Consider the following 19053-nt stretch of genomic DNA (forward strand, 5'->3'; position numbering starts at 1 on the left):
TTTCTAATTTGGAAAGAGAGGGTCCGGCGGGCTCGCACCAGTAATCCGGGAGTCTGCGAGGACTTCTCACTGCTGAAGGTTCCCCTTTCCAGAACAACTAATGCCTTGATTAAACCAAAATATGTGCATATCGGAGAAGTTTTTAACACATGAAACCATTTAGTCGACTGCAAAGATCCTTATCCGTCTTCCCTCCAAACCAAAGAAAGTTGAAAAAAAAAAAAAAGAAGTCAAAAGAAGAATACAACAAACTGTTCACTTGTGTATGAATATCGTAAGACTAGTAATAGAAGTACAAGGTACCTGCCTGTGTTGCTAACCCCGGACCAGCCTTTCCTGTAACTGGGTTCTTTCTCAAATGTTGGCATTTATTAGCAGCTCCACTGCCCAGCTCAGTTTGGCATGATGCGCTCACACGCACCTAAAAGCGAGTTATTCTAGCCCGAGGCTGCGGGTGCGTTTTTTTTCCCCCCTCCTCTTCCAACAGCTGAGTGTAAGGTGAGTTTTTCTAAATGGGCTCCGATGAGTCTTTGCGGAGCGAGAGTGGAGATTAAAGACGAGGAAAAAAAAAAAACAACGGCTCCCAGTATTTATTGCCAGGGATCAGTCGGCACTGAATGGCTAAGTGGAAAGGCAAATTTTTATTGCGATTTCTTTTCCGAAAAGTGTTTCTTTCACGGTGCAGCTACACAAAAAGAGACTTTTTAAGCAATGGAACATGAAAACGGTGAATAAATATGTATTTATAGAAGCCGCTGACCACTTCCAGAATCCAATGGCCCCCCCTCTGTGCAGTGGAAAGCCACCGGGGGACTAGAGAAAGAATAACTCAGAGAATCAGGCGGCAACATCAAAGCCCAGGCGAAGCACGGAGGCGTCGTTGGCTCAGAGGCAGCACAAGTCCAATCCGGCTTTGCATGATCCTCTGCGCCACGGGCAGAAACGTCCCCCCCCCCCCCCCGACCTGCAGAGGCGACACCCCGGGTATCGGTAACTCCGAGAGTCAGCGCCGTCAGCATGTGTCAGCAACCCCGTTCGAGAATTTCCATCAGGTTTCCAGGTGCTTGTTTGTCAGCGAGGGGCCCGGAGGTTGCCTCTCTCCTCGGTAACGTGACTGTACACCACTGCCAACATGAGGACGCGTGCGTTCTCTCTCATCGAGAATAAAAAACACATACGTGCACTGAACTGGTGCAACAGTTAAGGACTATATGCAAAGGCTTCTGGGGAAGGCCTTCACTCACTACAGCCAAATCTGAGATTCTTCAGACATCACAAGGACAAGTTTGAAGAGTATTCAAACAAGACCCCAACTCCTTTTAAACCCCCAGGATCACCGAAAAGTCCATTTTTAAACAGACCCAGACTTTCTGGCATGATTAAACTCCAGACGGGGCTTTTATGACGATAACCACACCCCACCAATACCATAACTGTGAAACGTGAACACATTAACTGCACATCTGACCAGGCGCTTCTGTCTGCAGTGCCCTTGTTTTTTTTTTATTATCTGTTTTTCTGATTGCATCTTGCTGCTAAAAATAAGACTGTTTACATCTTGTGCCTGCACTGGATTCCATTATTATAATTAGTTTTAGATGGGGGCTCTGCACCATCAACGCACTTTTCTTCCTCCCTTACAACATACTAAGTTGGGTTGTGATGCTCTCATAGAATTTTGTTGTATTTATGACAATGACACTAAGGCGTTTTGAATATGTGAATCTTTTAAACAAATACAGTCTTTTATTCAGAAAGTACAGAAGGAAATTACTTTTTCGAGGCAGAGAAATGCTTTCTTTTCGACCCTTTGAGAACCCGTCGATCTTGTCGACCCTTTGAAAAACCGGCAAAATATCAAAGGTTCTCGCAATCCCCTAACCGCGTGACCTCCCCAACTTGGTGCCACTGTGCGCAAGAACACGGGGCACCGCTGCTCTTCCCCACACTCCAGCACACCAGCCAAAAGAGGATAAATTAAGAGCGCGCAGGCGGCTTGTCAAACAGTCGTGGACGGGGGGCTATAAATTGCGGCGGGCGGGGTAAACACGATCTGTTAAGTGCCAAAAGGTGCCTGGCAGGCGCCCCTCTGTTATGAAACTTGAAGGGGAGTTGTCATGCTGTCCCCTCGTCTTTATTAGCCCGGTCCACACCTGGTAAACAGAGGCCCAGCCTGGGAATGTAAAGCAGCACATGGAGGGAAGAGGCACCGAGCAATTAACCAGCGACAGTCGCAGACATTATCCCAGTCCCAGTTTGCAGCGACTGATACATCTGTTCACACTCCGGAAGAGAAAAGCAACCGAGTGGATTTCTCCACCTGCAGGCTCCGAAAACCCATAAAACACCGATTACACTGTGCGGCCAGAAGTTGGTCTCTTCTCCCAAAACTTCCCGAAAGAAACTCGAGAAATTAGTGAGTCTCAAGGAGATAATCCCACTTCTGCAGCGTTTTTTTTTTGTTTTTTTTACCACTTCCTGATGGTTATCATCTCTACGATAGCATTCGGGAGGACGAGGATAGAAAAGCGCGGGTTTCAGACGGGGCGGTTTGTTTGCATCCCGTCAGGAGTGACGGCGGGATCGATGCGTAATTATTGTATTTTATGTGCGCCCGTGAAATCAATCATTAACAATGGGGGGAAGTGTGTTAAGTTATGGGATCGTTATTTCTTTTTATGTTGCACTTCATATCGAACGGAACCAAACCACGGACGGCTCGCTTTTTTTAAAAAAATGTATTTATTTATTTATTTTTTAAACCCTGGTGCCGATGCGAGGCACTTCAAACAAAAGCGCAGACATGTTCCCATTGTTTCCTCGGTGATGAATGAAAACAGAAACTTTACTTTTTTTTTTTTTATAGATTAGTAGAGTTTTGGCCACGTCTAAACTTTCTCTTTTTTGAATGTTTTTCTTTCTTTGACCCTAAATTACACTTTGTGAGTCAAGGTAATCCTGTTAACGGCACAGGGTTCTTCTTAATTGAAGCCATTATGGAGACGTTTACATCCAGAGATATAAAGTATTCATGTATTACGAGCTGACCTTGCCCTGACTTTTGCTCCGTTCCTGCAGTTTGATTATAAACAGATATGCGATTTGCATATTCATCGGCGCCGAGTGCGAACGCACTCCGGTCCTCGCGCCTGAGAATCTTTGTATGCACAAACCTGGGAGATAAACATAATCAGCTGTGTCCTCATGCAAGATTAATCAGGGATGATATTAGACGCTTTGTAACTTTTAAGGAGTCACAACAAAGTTGCGCTGCCTGTTTGTTGGCGTGGACTTTCAGGACAAGCTTGAAGTTTCAGAACTGTCCGTGTTTGTTCCTGTTGGCTTGTCGCGGCGAATCACTCGTCAGACTTTTGAATCTTTCCGTTTGATGAAAAGCAGAACGGCTGGTACATTTTCCTTTTCTGACGATCTTTTGTTGCATTGATGATCTTTCCTGAAGGCTCAGAGCTTTCTGTCCACCTTCTGTGTTTCGTTATGTGCGGGATTCGGCACGTTCAGCAATACCACTGATGACCTGAGGGGGGCAGTGTCGGACGATGTTGTGAATCGTTTTGGTTTCGGGCATTTTGTCCATTTGTGTGTGAAAGTACAGCGAAGGGGACGTTCGGGGTAAATGTGACAACCGGAAGTACATATTTTAGAGGTGCTTTTTATTCTGTTGAGACACAGGAAGTGCTGCTCAGCTGAGACGTTTTTTACTGAAATAAGGATCAGAAGATCAGGGCGCGCAAGAACGCAGAGACCACAAAGCAACACAAACTGGCTACGAGACACACACCAGACGCCCAATAGAGAATAATCTCACCAGGTGACGACAATCAGCCACAGGTGAAACACATCAGGGCAGCAAGCAACAATCAGGAAATACATATTTGGGCCTAAGGGTGAAAAAAATTAATGGAAGATAAAAAAACGTTTGTCATGTTTTCCCTCGCTGATTCTTGACATATCGTTCACTAAATGGCGGGTTGAGGGGCCCCGAGTATTAAGTTGTGACGTTCCAATTTGAAAACGATGTGTTGTGTTCCGCCGAGGTTCGCCTCACAGTAGTCGTATGCAAATGGAGGCGTGGGCTTGCAAACAAGAGCCCAGAATACACCTGAAATGATCGCCGGCGCGTCGGCCAGCGCTGGCAGAAGAGCAGCCGCGCTCCGGCGGAGGTGAGGAAACCGAGACACACGAGTCGGATGAGGAGGCTTGGTGGCGGTAAAACAAACAAACAGAAAAACAACAAAATGTGACGAGGAGGGTTGGACGAACAATGAAAACAGCTTGAGAGAGGAGTTGACACGCTGCCTGCTGTCTCTGTGCTGCAAGGACCGGCCAGCGCCTGCACGGCGTGGGCGAGCGGCTGGATTTGTTTCTGCTGGTTTAAAAAAAAAAAAAAAAACAGAAAAAGTGAAAGAAAGAAAGAAAATCAGCTCCTATTGTACGATCTGGATCGACTTGTTAAGATACCTCCGCTCCAAACACCGGGCGGGATGGAGGGGGATCTGCAGGAGGAAGGGCTTTAATAGCTCCAGCAGAGGCTTTTCTACAGTACGCCAAGAATAACTGCTTCCTTTTGTTTGTCAGCCATCTGTACATTCCTGCTACACACACACACACACACACACACACACACACATAATACACACACACACACACCGTCATTGACGACGGCATCAACTCAATCAGAGCGAGATGAAGACCTGTAACTACTGTCTGAAGTTTGGAAAAGACCAGAATGAAGCTTCATCTAATCTCAAATTCAGAAGATTTAAGAAAAACGTTTAGAGGTTTGACGGTTCGAATCCCTCCGTGAGTCCTGGTGCTAAAACCTGACCTCGCGCCTCCATCGGTCTGCATGTTCTCCCTGCGCATGCCTGGGTTTCCCCGGGATCCAGCGCCCCGATTCGTTCGATAAGGCCGCGCAGAAGACGGACGGGAAGGACTTTAACAAAAGGCTGGATAATAAAGTCTGTTTCTCAAAAGCTCGCAGCAGCCGAGCGCTGATGGAGGGATCACATTTTCACCAGCGTGCAGCTCGGTTGTAATTAGGACAAGTACAGCAGGAAACACACACACACACACACACACACACACACACACACACACACACACACACACACACACACACACACACACACACACACACACACACACACACACACACACACACACACACACACACACTTAAAGCTTTCCACAGAGTGAATAATTCCACTGCTAAAAATACTCATGAAAACAAATGAGAACGCATCAAAACCCAACCTTGGCAGTGTAAAACAACCCTCTTTTTCCTTTTTTTATTTTTTGCTGATTTCCAAAAGAGACATGACTGAAAGGAGAAGAATGATTAGCACCAGCTGCTAACGACACGCCCGCTAATTTTAGGCCAGTGTGGCCGTCACAATTGGCGAGCGTGTGTGTGTGTGTGTGTGTGTGTGTGTGTGTGTGTGTTTGTGAACCGTGGCCACAGGATGGTTTTTCCTGATCCACACAGTGGCTTTAAACGGGAGCTGAATGGATGCAGATGGATCTTAAATCTGCTCCTTCAGAGGAATAATGTGAAAAATCGAATTACCACGGGATCGAGAAAAAAACAAAAAAACAAAAATGGATCCACGGCCAGAAAGCAGGATCTGAAACTGTTAGAAGTCACTTTGTTAGGCTCTTTCTTGTCGCTACAAAGATGATTTGCTGTGTGTGTGTGTGTGTGTGTGTGTGTGTGTATGTGTGTGTGTCTGGAGGAATTAAACCGGGGACCGGCCAGTTGGTGCAATCGGTGGGTGAATAGATAGAGCCCTGTGACTTTGGTGGTTTCTACAGTTTCATCACAAATAGACGCCATACATATATATATATATATATATATATATATTCCATTGGACATCAGGAACGGGTGATATATAGCGATATTAAAGTTAATTTTATAATAAAATGTTATTTCTCATATTTCTCCCTCTGGTCCTGATTTTAAACTCATGTCGAGCTACTTTTTCCAGAGGAACTATGTGTCTTTATGTGTAAAAATACATTAGTATTCATCCTACGTCACTGACATGTTACAAATAATTCAGTTATGACAATGCGACTGGGATGACACCGCTTCTACTTGTAGAGCTTCAACCGCAGCTTCCATCATGCAAACATATTTGAATAAGAGCATTTGAAATCGTTCAGCCTCATTCTTTCTTTGGGAGTCTGTTCGGCGCTTGTATGTGAAACGACGACACTTTGGATGCTCGACAATGAATAGCGAAGGCCACTTTTAAAAACAAAGTCTTCAAAAGCTCTTTGGTGCAGCAGGATCACACACACACACATGCAAAAGCAGCTTGCCAGCTGTCAGTGGGTTTTTTTTTTTTAATGGTTTGAGTGGATTCTGAATCTCCTTTGAAAACAATTCAACATGATTTACAATTTATGCAGCAGTTGCACTGCGTTTGCATTTAATTCCAGCTGTATGGGAGGCTGGGAGACTAAAGCGGTCACATCTGGACGTCAGCCCGAGCTTAAAGCGATACGCAACGTTGCTTTCTGCCGTGTTATGTAAAATGACGGTCACGGAGCGGCCCGAAGTGAGCAGCAAGATGCAGGATTTCTCACAAAAAAATGACCATAATAATGTTGAAAAAAAATTAAAAATACTAATCTGGATATCGGCACCTGTAAACAAACATGGCCGACCCGTAGCGGTATGACTCGCGGTCCGTGTTCCAGTTTTATCGTCAAAAATCGCGACAGCGCCCCCCCCCCCGTGGCCTGGCATACTAACTACATCGTTGTCAGTGCGTCCGCTGCTGTCGTGTAAACGCACTCCTTTTTGTTTCTTTAACGGATCAGGCGTCGTCACGTGAAACGTTGTCGCGTAAAACGGGGCCTGAAATTCTCAGCAGATTTCTGAAAATATCGATACAACTTCAAAGGGTTTTCTTTCAGGACTTTACAACAAGTCTTTCATATGTTTCGATGATGACACAAGAACACGCCATAAACCACAACCAAATGTCGTTACTGATGAAGGCGGAAAAAGACCGTCAGCTCGTGTCAAAGCTAGAATAGAATAGAACAGAAAAGCATTTTTTTGTCACTCAGTAGCAATGTTAAAACAGTGTTCACTGCAGTAAAATGTATAAAAAAAACAAACAAACACACAATGGTAGAAAATATAATACAGCAGATGTTGTACATACAGTGTGTTGTAAAAACCTTCTTGCCTGAACAGAAAATTGCAAAATACTTTAGGCACAAATATTATGAACTTCTTCTGAGTTTAGCAGCAGTTTGCATCCATAAAGTTGCATTCCCGCCATTTGCTGGTTTGTTTCTATCTACGTTGGTTCCCAACGCTGTCATCTTCCCTGATGACTGTTTCCCTCTGTCTCTTATCAACAGATTTTCTTTGTCCCTGATGACTGTTTCCCTTCTTCACTTGGGTTCAAAGGCAGTTGACCTGCTGGTTCCAGCTAGTCCATGTCATTCCCACCACTCAGAAAGAAAGAAAGAAAGAAAGAAAGAAAGAAAGAAAGAAAGAAAGAAAGAAAGAAAGAAAGAAAGAAAGAAAGACAGAAAGACAGAAAGACAGAAAGACAGACAGACAGACAGACAGACAGACAGACAGACAGACATCTGATCTTGTCCAAAATTGATCGTTAACTTTATAATCTCCATGACAGGTTTGCCGTTAAAAAAAACGTTAGGAATGATAATATAAAAAGGAGAAAAGGAGCTCATTGAAAATACAGAGGACTTGTGAGTTGCCTTCATCTGCTCGGCCTGGATCTGAGTGGAGTGCTTCTTATGAAACTGTGTGAAAGCGGTTGCTCATTGTGATGAGCCGAGAGAAAGTTGTGCCAGCCCCCCCCCTCCTCCCCTCCCCCGCCCTTCTCACTAACTTTGTTAGCTGGCTGTTAGCTGCGCCGCTTTCACACTGTCATCTCTCCACTGCAGCGGCTTTCAGCCAGAGAAAATCCCACTGACTGATGAAAACAGCGGCTAAAAGGGCAACTATTTCCCTCCAGAGCAAACACAGACTCTAATTGCTGGATTGTGTGGATCTCGCAGGCTATCAACCTTAAAAAGGTTAATCAGGCCTTTACGCTGCATTGTTGTGTTAACATTTTTATGTTCGGGCAGAGTTTGATACCCTCTCTTTTTTTTCCCCCCATCCTCAAAGACGTTGTTGCCTTTGATGGAAGTTTTCTGACGGCCTAATTGCTGCTGTTGAGGCTAATTATGCAAATGTAAGCGTGCTTGTCAACTTCACCACGTTTGGTCGCTGCCACATTTGTCAGCTTGTGATGGTGCCGTCACTTTGTGGAGCGGCCATCTCTGATTCGGCTGGTCATGATTAACGACGGCTGCATTTAGACACGCCACTTTATTCTCCTTAACTTTGACGTCACATGAACTTTGACACTTCAGAGATGATTCATCTCACACCTCAATTTTGTAATGTTGTTCTCCTCCATTTATGTATTGGCAGCCAATGAGACCAGTTGATGCTATGCGCTATGGTTGCTAATATCCAAAACTAGTGCGCTCAACTTTAACCGCCTAAGGTAAAGGTTGAGGTAAAGGTTTTGCTTACATGATTCGACCAATTCTTGAAGCCACAGAAACATATTTAACTTTCAAAATGAAGACGTAGCTGAGAAACTTTCATAAAGCGCAGTTATTTTCAATGTCGCCGTTTTAGCGGTAGTTAGCTGTTTTTGTCATATCAACTGTCTTGGAAAAAGCAAGACACGACTGATGTATGATGATTGATAGTTTCCAGGTGTGTCCATTTTGGTCTACAAAAAGTAAAAGAGGGTACTGCTTTATACGAGAAGATATAAGATAAAATGAGACTTTATTCATCGGGCTTTCATGAATTCATGTAATCGCTCTTGAGCAGGGTTGAGATCAAAACTAGTCTTTCCTGCTTCCTTGTCAAAAATATTTGCCTAATTTTGAGCGACAGAGTGGAGAACGCATGTATGTGTGGAGTAAATGTTAAAAAAAACACGTGTAACAAACACTCGTGAGTCGTCAGCGTAGAGGTTGATATGAAGATCATATCAGTTGGTGGTTTCAGATCAGTGTTCGCAGTTGGACTTATTGCTATTCCGCTTCCTCCTCCCCCCCCCCCCCCCCCCCCCCCCCGTTGGGAGTATCAGCCGTTACTTTCTGGCCTGTGGAAGAGCAAATTGGGTTTCTCTTTTACTGCCGCCAGCTTGACCTTGTGCTTCCCCATGCAGCTCGGACTGCAGCCGTAAAACAAACATCTAAAAACTACAAACTTCCCCCATAAATACCCGTCTTTAATCTGTCTGAATCCCCCCTTGCAACCGCGCACAGAAGTGCCGGTATTTTTTTCACTCCCCCTCAACCCTCCCTTCCCTCACCCTCCATCCCTCTCTCATAGAGAAACTCAACCCTCTTAAGCTCACTCAAATTTCATCCCTCTCAAGTTTTGCCTTGAGTCTCGTTTCCACTGTCCAGGGATTGGGAGCAGCCATCTGTCGGCTGCTAACTTTTGACTCGGGAGGCCTTTTGATCGCACACGCAGTCTCCCGGCTTATTGATATTCAAATATCCCCTTCGCGGGGGGATTTTCCGCAAAGAAAGACACATTAGCTGTGGAGAAAATGGGATTCTTCTCTCAATTTTACAACCTAATATCTCAATCTGGAAGGGTTTAGATCAGAACGACACTGCGGTTGGGTTTTCATTGCCTTTTTGTGAAGATAGGGTTTTATTTTGCGAACGGAAAAGGGAGAGACTTAATTCCAGTGGAGTTTCTACACTGGAAAAGTTGGGAACCTCAGACTGGTACTTTTGTCTCCTCTCAGTTTTTTTGGGTCGCGCTGTGATCTAACAGCAGACGCCCCCGATAGGAAGAGACAGTTTAACTGCCGAAGCTTCATGAAATGTTAGGAAAACAGTGCAATTCATGGGGAAAACTGGGGGATTTCCAACACAAACAGTGCATAAAAGCCATAAAAAAAAACCCCACCGATAATACACTTCTTCTCAGATTCTTATTGGCGTGAGCGTCGAGGCCACGGTGAATAACTCCCTTGTTGCTGGAACGACCACAATTATAAATATGGATGTGGTGTTTGGAGTGAAAATGGACATTGCTCTTTTTACGAGGCACGCGTCGGCGCATAAATCTCCCGGCGTCCACGCTCCTTTTCTTTTCCCGGAGTCGTTATTGTCACAGATCTGAAATCGGAGGACAATTAGTGGCGTAATCAAGGACGCCGCCGCGCATCTACAGCCTCCAATTCATCATCGGAGATGAAGGCTAATGCTCTGCGGATGAGCCGCTACCTCCAACACTACCGACTTTCCACAGCTCTGTGGACGCAGAACCAACTTTTATTTACACTTTTCTTCTAAAGCTCATTCGTAATTGTTTCCTGAGCAAAAGTAAATAGATAAATCTCTTGGCTGTATTGTCTAATTTCAGCACTTATTTGAGTGCCGAGGCTCCATTCAGGGGTAAAAAAATTAATAAATCAGCTATTTTCCTGTCAGGACTGCAGAAAAGCTCACATGAAAAGATCATTATCTTACACTAGAACATGTAGCAGCAGGTGAAAGAAGGTCCTGGATGAGTGTTTTAATCTATACCAGAGCAGGACCAAGCCCTACTTTGATGAGCAAGTAGAGGTTTGACACCTTGATGAGCAAAATTCTGTCATTTTCCATGAGAGGCATATTTCTCGAACCTTCAGAACTGCTTTTCGCTGTTTGACCTTTTCTTGGCCGATTTAGTCATTTTAAGATCATTTAGTCATTTTGATCAATTTTGCCCTTTGTTTTTTCTTTAAGTGATTGTTTCTCGTTGACATTTTAGTCCTTTTAGCCATTTTGCTCTTTTTCTTTCTTCACACATTTTGGCAGTTTAAGCCGTTTACGCCATTTTAGCCTTTTTAAGTGATTTTTAGCCATAACACAGCTCACATATTCATATATATAAAATCTTGCTGTATAAACCGTGTCTTTGGTTGCTTTACAAAGTTTCATAACTACAAGTAGTCATTTCATAATGCTTTGCCCACTTTCTCTCTTTCGTCAGACATTTAAATGTCCTTTTGAAAAATTGGGTAAAAAGTCTTCAAATTGCATGTCATTTTTAAAAGAGCTGCCTAATTTCGACTCTTTTAATCAGGGAAACTACATTTGTGTTTGCAGGCATATCAAAAAAGCCTTTACTTCCAAATAAAAGTCCAGATTCTCATTTGCCACCTTTAGGCCTCTTCTTATACGCTTCCTCAGTTCTGCACTTTTGCTTTTATGCTGTTATTTAACACTCTGACTCGAGCACGCTTGGAAATTAAAGGCGCCCGAGGTAATGTCAAGGGCTATTCGGAGCATGTCGCTAGACTTTGGGCTTGTTTGTGCCGTCGTTGCAGAAAAGTCGGTGACCTGACTCGCAGCGTTATTGCCCTGGGATTTGTGTCCCAGGATGTGCGCATCTATAAAAGAGCAAACAATGGACTTTGTGAGAGCCCGTTCTGCCCCCGAGGGGTCAGGTACAGTGAGGTACCGCGGCAGATGGGCTCGGATATACATTTTATGGCTGTATAATGCTACAGTAGCGCTGTATGCTAAAGTTCTGCGCCTTAAGATACTGGCGGAAGCGGATCATTAAGCTAAATAATTGCTTATGATAGGCAGTTTATGGCTGCGATTAAAACGGATATGTGTAGCATTTAAAGCGACAACATATGTCAGCTTTCTGTTGGAGGATTTATGCAGCTTTCCCCCCCCTGCCTGCAATATATGCATGCAATTATTCAGTCTAAAACAATATGGGTTTGTTAATTTAGTATTTTGAGCTATTTTAGCTATCATAATGTGCAGCAACTCTGCTAAAAATACGGCGGCCACATCGTGCTGCGCCTTCACCGGGCAAGCTGAGCGCAGCATTATGGGCCAAGGATAGAAGCCAGTATGCATTACTGCACTAATGGCTCAGTGGAAAGGACAGGCCGGGGCAATTAGAAGGTACGTCTGCATGTGGAGGTGTTGCAGGGGCTCCGAGCTGCTGTCGGCAAGAAGCAGGGAAAAGAGGAAGGGGGAAAAAAAATGTAAAAATAAAAAATGAACGAGGCAGCAGGACCTGTGGTTGGATCGGTGGCATGAGAGGAGTAATGACTCTCCTGCTTCTGACAATACATAAAAGAACAGGGGGATGAATGAATTCAAGTGGAAACTGCAATAATAGAACGCTGGAAAAACAATAAATAAGGGATTTGTGCCTTTGTCTCGGTGATAGAAATACAGACTGAAGTGATTTAACCAACTTAGAATTCAAGTGTACGTAATTATAGAAATGATATACCAATCATTTTAATATACATAAATTGCTAACATGGAAGACATGACTCAGATACCTTGGAGTCAAAGCTGGAATGTGTTGGAAGCTTTCACTCAATTTTACGGGGATGAACATTTAAATTATTGTGTGAATGCTGAAGGCAGTCATGCATTAATCATCCAAACTTGATTATTTTCCTGACATCTTTGCCGCCGCGCTATATCTCCAGCAATCTTTGACCGATTTCAACCGTTTGGATATCAAAACGTGCAGCTTGTTCATGAGACGACCGCTCAGCGGAGTGCTTTTTATGTCTTTAACCGCTTCCGAGTAAATCACAAAAAACTACAAAAAAATTCCCATACAAAGCGGATGGGAGAGGCACCTCATGGAGATCAAAGCAAGTGAAAATGTTTGATCTTCGCACCTCCATGGCAACATAGGCTGATCTCCTTTGATCTCAGCGTTGGAGATGCGGAGATCACAGGAGATAGGGTGGGGGTGGAACATTCTTATTGCCACGTAGTCCTAAATCATGAGTCTGTTTCACGGCTTCATGGATTGTTTCATGTGTTGGGAAAATGTATTTGTCTGTGTCGACCTACCAAAAAAAGCTGTAGCTACCTCGATTATTTCCTGTTGGTTTGGCTACTGTGGAAATTTACGCCGTTTCTGCAGGCCCCACTTCACAAGTAACGCGGCAAACATACATTTTTGGAAATAAAATTATTTTTCTTTGAGGTGTAGACACACACACACACACACTCTCTCGCCTGCCCTCCTCCAGGTGACAGCGGCTTGACACCGGCGAGAAACAATGACATTTAAAGCCACGGATTGTAAGCGCCGGGCGAACATAAGCGTGTCGGTACAAAGACATCGTTCCGACGCCTGGATTCTGGGTAATTTCACAAGTCAGGGAACTCCAGAGTGCTTCAACCTCAGCTGTCCACAAAGTGACGCTGACGGCTCAGCGAGCAGGAGACTGAAGACAACTTTGTTTCTGCATGGTTTTTTTTTTTTCCCATCAACTCACAAACTATTAGCCCCAAAGATCGGGCGCTCCCAGAAAGCTGAAATCTTTAAGGTAGTTGGTGATTGATATATATATATATTTTTTTTTTTTAAATGGGGAAGGCGCCCATGGTTAATCGATATAAAAACACAGTTCTAAAGCAGTGATATTTCAGAGGAGCAGCTTTTTTTTTATTATAATCGTTTCTGCAAATCCCTCAAGAGTACAAACTTTAACTTTCATATTTGTAGCATCTAAAAGTAAATCCAAGCGTAACTGGAGCCTATAATCTTATAATCTTATTTTATTTCATTGTTGCACCAGGTTATATTTTAGAATGACTCTTATTGCCTGGCTAGACTTGGCTCCAATGGTTAAAACCACCAAATAGGTTTAAAGGACGCGTTGCCAAGACAGTTAAAATTGCTGGAAAAGGTTCCAAAAAACTTTTTCGGTCATCTGAGTTGCCGATCCTGAAACACGCGAGTGTCACCCCCACAGATCCGCAAGACGGTTTGACATGTTTATCACCCGGTGGCGATCTTGGCTCCATCCTAACGCTCCGGCGGCCGGGCCAGGACTCGTCATCCCACGCTACCCCCCCCCCTACTTGTCCAAACACTCGTCCCTGATCCCTCCTGGAAGGAGACGGCGGCCAAGCGACGGGCCGCCACCTGCCCACCTCCAGGCGATGGGGGATCCACAAGGGAGTGGAGGGGTGGCGTTGGGATCAGGGATATTCTGTTCCCCTCATGGTGGGTCGGAGCCCCCGGCGGCGATACCGTCACACATTCCTCTGTGGCTTTCACAAAAGACACTAAACACCCGCCAATTAAATCGGGCTCAGCAAGACGATCTAGACACTGTGTAATGAGTTCCTCCTGACGTGAGGATATAATCCGTTTCTGTCCTGGAGAAAAGCAGGAGTCGTTTTCCCTTTCGCAAAACATACAGTCGTATTAGTGCAAGTCCACACATGTGGAAGCCGATACGTCAACAGGAAGTCCTCTGTTGTGCGTGTTTGCCTTCCAGATTATGGAAACCGACTAATGAAGAACATGCAGTGTGGTTTACAATGTCTGGGGTGTTTAATGCTGAATGCTAAATATTTAAGCATTTTAACCATTTTCGCTGCCGAAGCCACGAACCCAATGACGTCGAAAGCTACAGTTTGTGGAGAGAGTTAAGTGGATTTTGAGCAAACATAAATAAGTGTGATAACATGTCGGACATGAGAAGAGAGATGTTGGTTTATTGTAGAGGACTTTGAAAACTGACTAACGACGTAGAGTTGCCACTCACACACAAACGGCTATTTCAAAGACGCGATCACATTTTATATTCCTGCAGATCGTTTTCATGCAAACAGGTCTAAAGTACTGTTGCTGGTTTTATTTCAACATAAAGGGCAAGCGGATGGTGGTAACAAGAACTATTTCTATTGCCTCGGCAACTTTACTAGTATTATACTTCCCACGATTAGGCTACAAATAGCACATGGGAATTGTTTTTTTCTTCTTTGTACTAAATCCTATTGTAGGTATGAGGGCTGCACAAATACTGAAAGCTACTGTCCTGTATGCATGTTGTTGTTTTGGCATTTTGCTCATCTTTGAAATCTTATCTTTTTAAATTGTATTAGTATTATGTTGTGGGGACCCCCCCTCAAGGGGTTATCCTGTTAATAAATAAATTAATAAATAAAGCACGCCCGACCCTCCATCACCCACAATAACCGATGCGAACACGAATTCAGCATTCTGCGATTTGCTCTGCAGACGGCTCCACTGTGACTTTGTGTTTTAGATGAAGGGAAAAGCAGATCTGTAAAACTGTATGACTCAGTTGAAAAGCAGAAAACAGAAGACTTTCATCAGCAAAACCAGAAGGGTGGGGGGAGGGGGGACAAAAGAAGCAACATACACGAGAAGTGCAGCGTTCGACTGAACGTACAGTATCACCCCGACTCCTTTACCATTTCCTCAGAGCATTTCAATTACACGGAGAGTCTTGTGGTGATGACGCCTCCGGGGGTCGACTTCTTCCACAGCCATCAAAGTGAGGAGCTCTCAGAACCCGGTGCCAGTGTAATGTTTGGGCCCTGGGCGTCTCCCTCTGTCCCTGTGAGCAGCATGTGCATTTCCCCGGCGCGTCGCCCTAATCCCCCCTCAAACAGGAGCCGACACACTGTTGTCCCCCGCCGTGAATAATAATCAGCCGCCGGCTGCAGCCAACAACACAAATAACAATTTGCAAATCAGATTTCAAAACGGGGGGGGGGGTGGGGGTGTCACTCCGGCGTGCAACAAGTGAACACACCTGGGGGGCTAAACAGACCCCGCCACCCACCACCGCAGTGCCGGTTCAATCATTTACTCCCACTTGTGTGGAGGAATCTGCAAAACAATTTTTTAAAAATAGAGACCTGAAGCAGCCAAAACAAATGTAGTTCAGACGGAGGGGGCCACTCAGGGGCTTTTTCGCACTCTTCGCCATTACGGGGGGGGGGGGGGGTTACTGTACGCGCAGTGTGACACGGCTGTACTCGGGGCTGTCATGGCGCGCCGTGCCAGTTGCCCTCAGATCTCCGGTGGAGCTCGGTGAGATGAATCATCGGCACCGGGGTGCAGGAGAGAGGAGAGAGGAGAGGCCCGGGGCAGAATGAGCTGCACTGGCGGTTGCAGCCGCTCATCCCGCAAAGGGTTCTCAGACTTTCTCGACTCATTCGGACCAATTGAAAGTGGCGCAGCTGTGCATCCCCCCCCCCGCCCAACACACACACACACACACACACACACACACACACACACACATACACATAGACCGCCACCATCACGCAACCGAAACTCATTTCAATTAGGATTGTGGCTGGCAGAGCTAATCACACATCACTTTTTAAAATGAAGTGCATTTCCGAGGGGCCGAGGTGACAGTGTCTCGGGGAGGAAGGCTTAAATGGAAAAATGCAAATATCACAGCGAGCAGACATCTCGATTTGGAGTTTCATCATCGGTCCCCCCCACACCCTCCTCTTCATCCTCCTCCAATCGTATCTTTTGATTAGTCGGCCCAATCAAGTCACCCCGGGGTGACAACCCCCCCCCCCACACATAAACTGGAGCTGATATGCTCACATACAGCAAGCAAACATTTTTTTTTTTTTTTTTTTTTTTTTATCAGCACACCAAACACCAACTCTCGGTATTCTGAATGACTCCTGGCTTAACTGTAGTAAAAGAGATGCAATGGCTTAAACATCTAAAATATCTAAAACTGTTTAAACCACTAGTAAAGGCAAATGGGAGGGGAAAATGACGAAATAGCTCAAATTCACAAATAAGTGCTACAATGAATTAATCCACTAAGAACGGTCGAACAGCTAAAATTGCAAGAAAAGGCAAAATAATATCATTGAAAAGAAAAAACAATTGCTCAAATAATTTTGGAAGAAATGTCAAAAAAACAAAACAAAATCAATCCAGGCCAATTAACTACATCTTGTTCATCCCATGACCAATCAGGCCTAGTAGTTGGATACATGTCAGTTCTAAGTTGTTTATTTTTGTTCATCTTTCTTTAGTCTTTTTAAAATGGTCTGATAAACTCACTCATTTCGTCCGAGATGTCGGATCCAGGAAGATCTCGGCTCGCGGCATCGGTTTGTTGCTCTCCTCCTGCAGCCATGGCTCCTTCGGGCGGCGGCTCAGACTGTTTGTCCAACATCGCTGTCCTCCATGTCCTCCCGGTGGGATGGGGGGGGGGGGAACCCCTTGTCGATCGACCCTTTTTGACATCCTCCACCTCCCATAATACTCTGCCGACAAGACTTCACGGGCGTAACAATCCCACTTCTGACGCCATTGGTTGTCAGAAACGGTGGCAGAAGAGAGCCGCAGGGTTAAAAGTCCACTTTCATTCAAAGTTCTTCATCCAAATTCCAAAATCAAACTCCACACGAGGGCAAACTCACACCAAAGGAGTCTTATTTTCTCATGAGCTGCTCTTGTGGCCTTCTCTGTCGGCCATTTTCCCCACCTCACATCGCCTCTGTTCCTTCCTGGTGTTTGGCTCCGCCTCCAGATTCATATAGAGGACAGGGAAAAAAAAACATGTGGAAATAGTTTAACGCTCTCAAATGAAACACCTCTCGTTCGGCATCAGTGCAGCACTGGACGTTTAAGAAACAAAAATAGATTAGATAATTCAGTCAAATAATAACAGAATAAGCAATATTGAGGCCCATTGCTTCCCAGCAGGCTCAACATACAGGGAGGAAGCCGGTGCTTCCTAACATTGGTTAAGACGGCGAAATTAGCGAGAAAAGGTATGGAGGAAAAAGTGTTAGTATTTTTTTGAAAAATTTAAAGCTCAAAAACAAAAAAAGCCAAAAAGTTAAAAGGCAAAAAATTGCTAAAACTAAAGGATCTGAAGCAAAATCAAATAGTTAAATGTTGCAAAAATATTTTTTGGGCTAAAAACGAAACTGCAAATATAAAAACTTCATAAATCCAAATAATTATACAGTTTTTTTGGTTAAGAAATACAACTTTATAAGTGTATCTTGGTGGTAAAAGGGGCCATAACGTTCACAGAGTCATCGATTATACAAGCAAAAGCCAAGTTCCTTCCATCCATCCATCCATCCATCCATCCATCCATCCATCCATCCATCCATCCATCCATTTTCTCCCGCTTATCCGTTTCCAGGTTGCGGGGGTGTCAGTCTGAGCACCGTCACCCAGATCACATTGCACCGAGTAAGAACCTTTCCTGCGGGTGGAGGGCCCACAGGAAGGTGGCGCCCGGCATGGGACATGAACCCACTACCTTGAGATTGAGAGTCTCATGCTCTACCAACTGAGCTAGCCGGAGGCCCAAAAGTGTTATTGGCCACAAAAAAAATAAACATTCCCGGAGTGTATCCGGGTGGAGATGGAAGACGGTGGCACGGACGTGAACGTAGCCTCGCGATGGTGGAAAGTTTTTTACCTGAAAGCCTTTTGAAGTTCACTGGGGGAACCTCGGGACCGGTGCTGCAAGTAAATCCTTTCACTCTATTCGTTCTTCTTTTTTTCCCCCGCTATTCTTTAGATACCAACATGAAAGAAAATAGAGTCGTCGGGTTGTTTACATCCGCATATTTTGACAAAAGCGGGCGTCCTCAAACACAGGAAGAACGACACGTGACCTGTAGCTGGAGCGGAAAGAACAAACTGGGAGAAACAGGCGGCTGTCGTCAAACCAACGCTTTCAATTTAGTGATCGGTACGCTATTAAATAACCACATGAACATTGACTTTACATAAAATAGCTGAACAAATTCAGCCAACCCGCCATTGTTTTTACTTTCCGAGCACCTCCCCCTTGTTCTTGTTACCAGCGGTGCTGCTAGCCTATTAGCATGAGAAAAAAAAAAAAAAGGGAACAAAAGAGAAGAAGAGAACGTCGCCCACTCAAACTTAAAAAAAAAAGGCAAATACGTTGATGGATCCGCGGCAGCTTGATTGACGGGTTTTTGTAGCGGGCAGCTAATTGTTTAGCTCGGCGAAGTTATCAAGCGATTGTTGTTGAGTCTTTCTTCAGCTTTAAACAAGGAGAACAAAACAGGAACGGTAGTCTTGGGCAGGCGTGGATGACAGGTGATGGGGAATCAAGGGAGGCTGTTCCAGTGATGTGGGGAATTATTTCCTAAACGGCGGCTCAGGGGAACTTGTGG

This window comes from Lipophrys pholis (genome assembly GCF_963383615.2).
Source record: "Lipophrys pholis genome assembly, chromosome: 23".
In the NCBI taxonomy this organism is placed as follows: Eukaryota; Metazoa; Chordata; class Actinopteri; order Blenniiformes; family Blenniidae; genus Lipophrys; species Lipophrys pholis.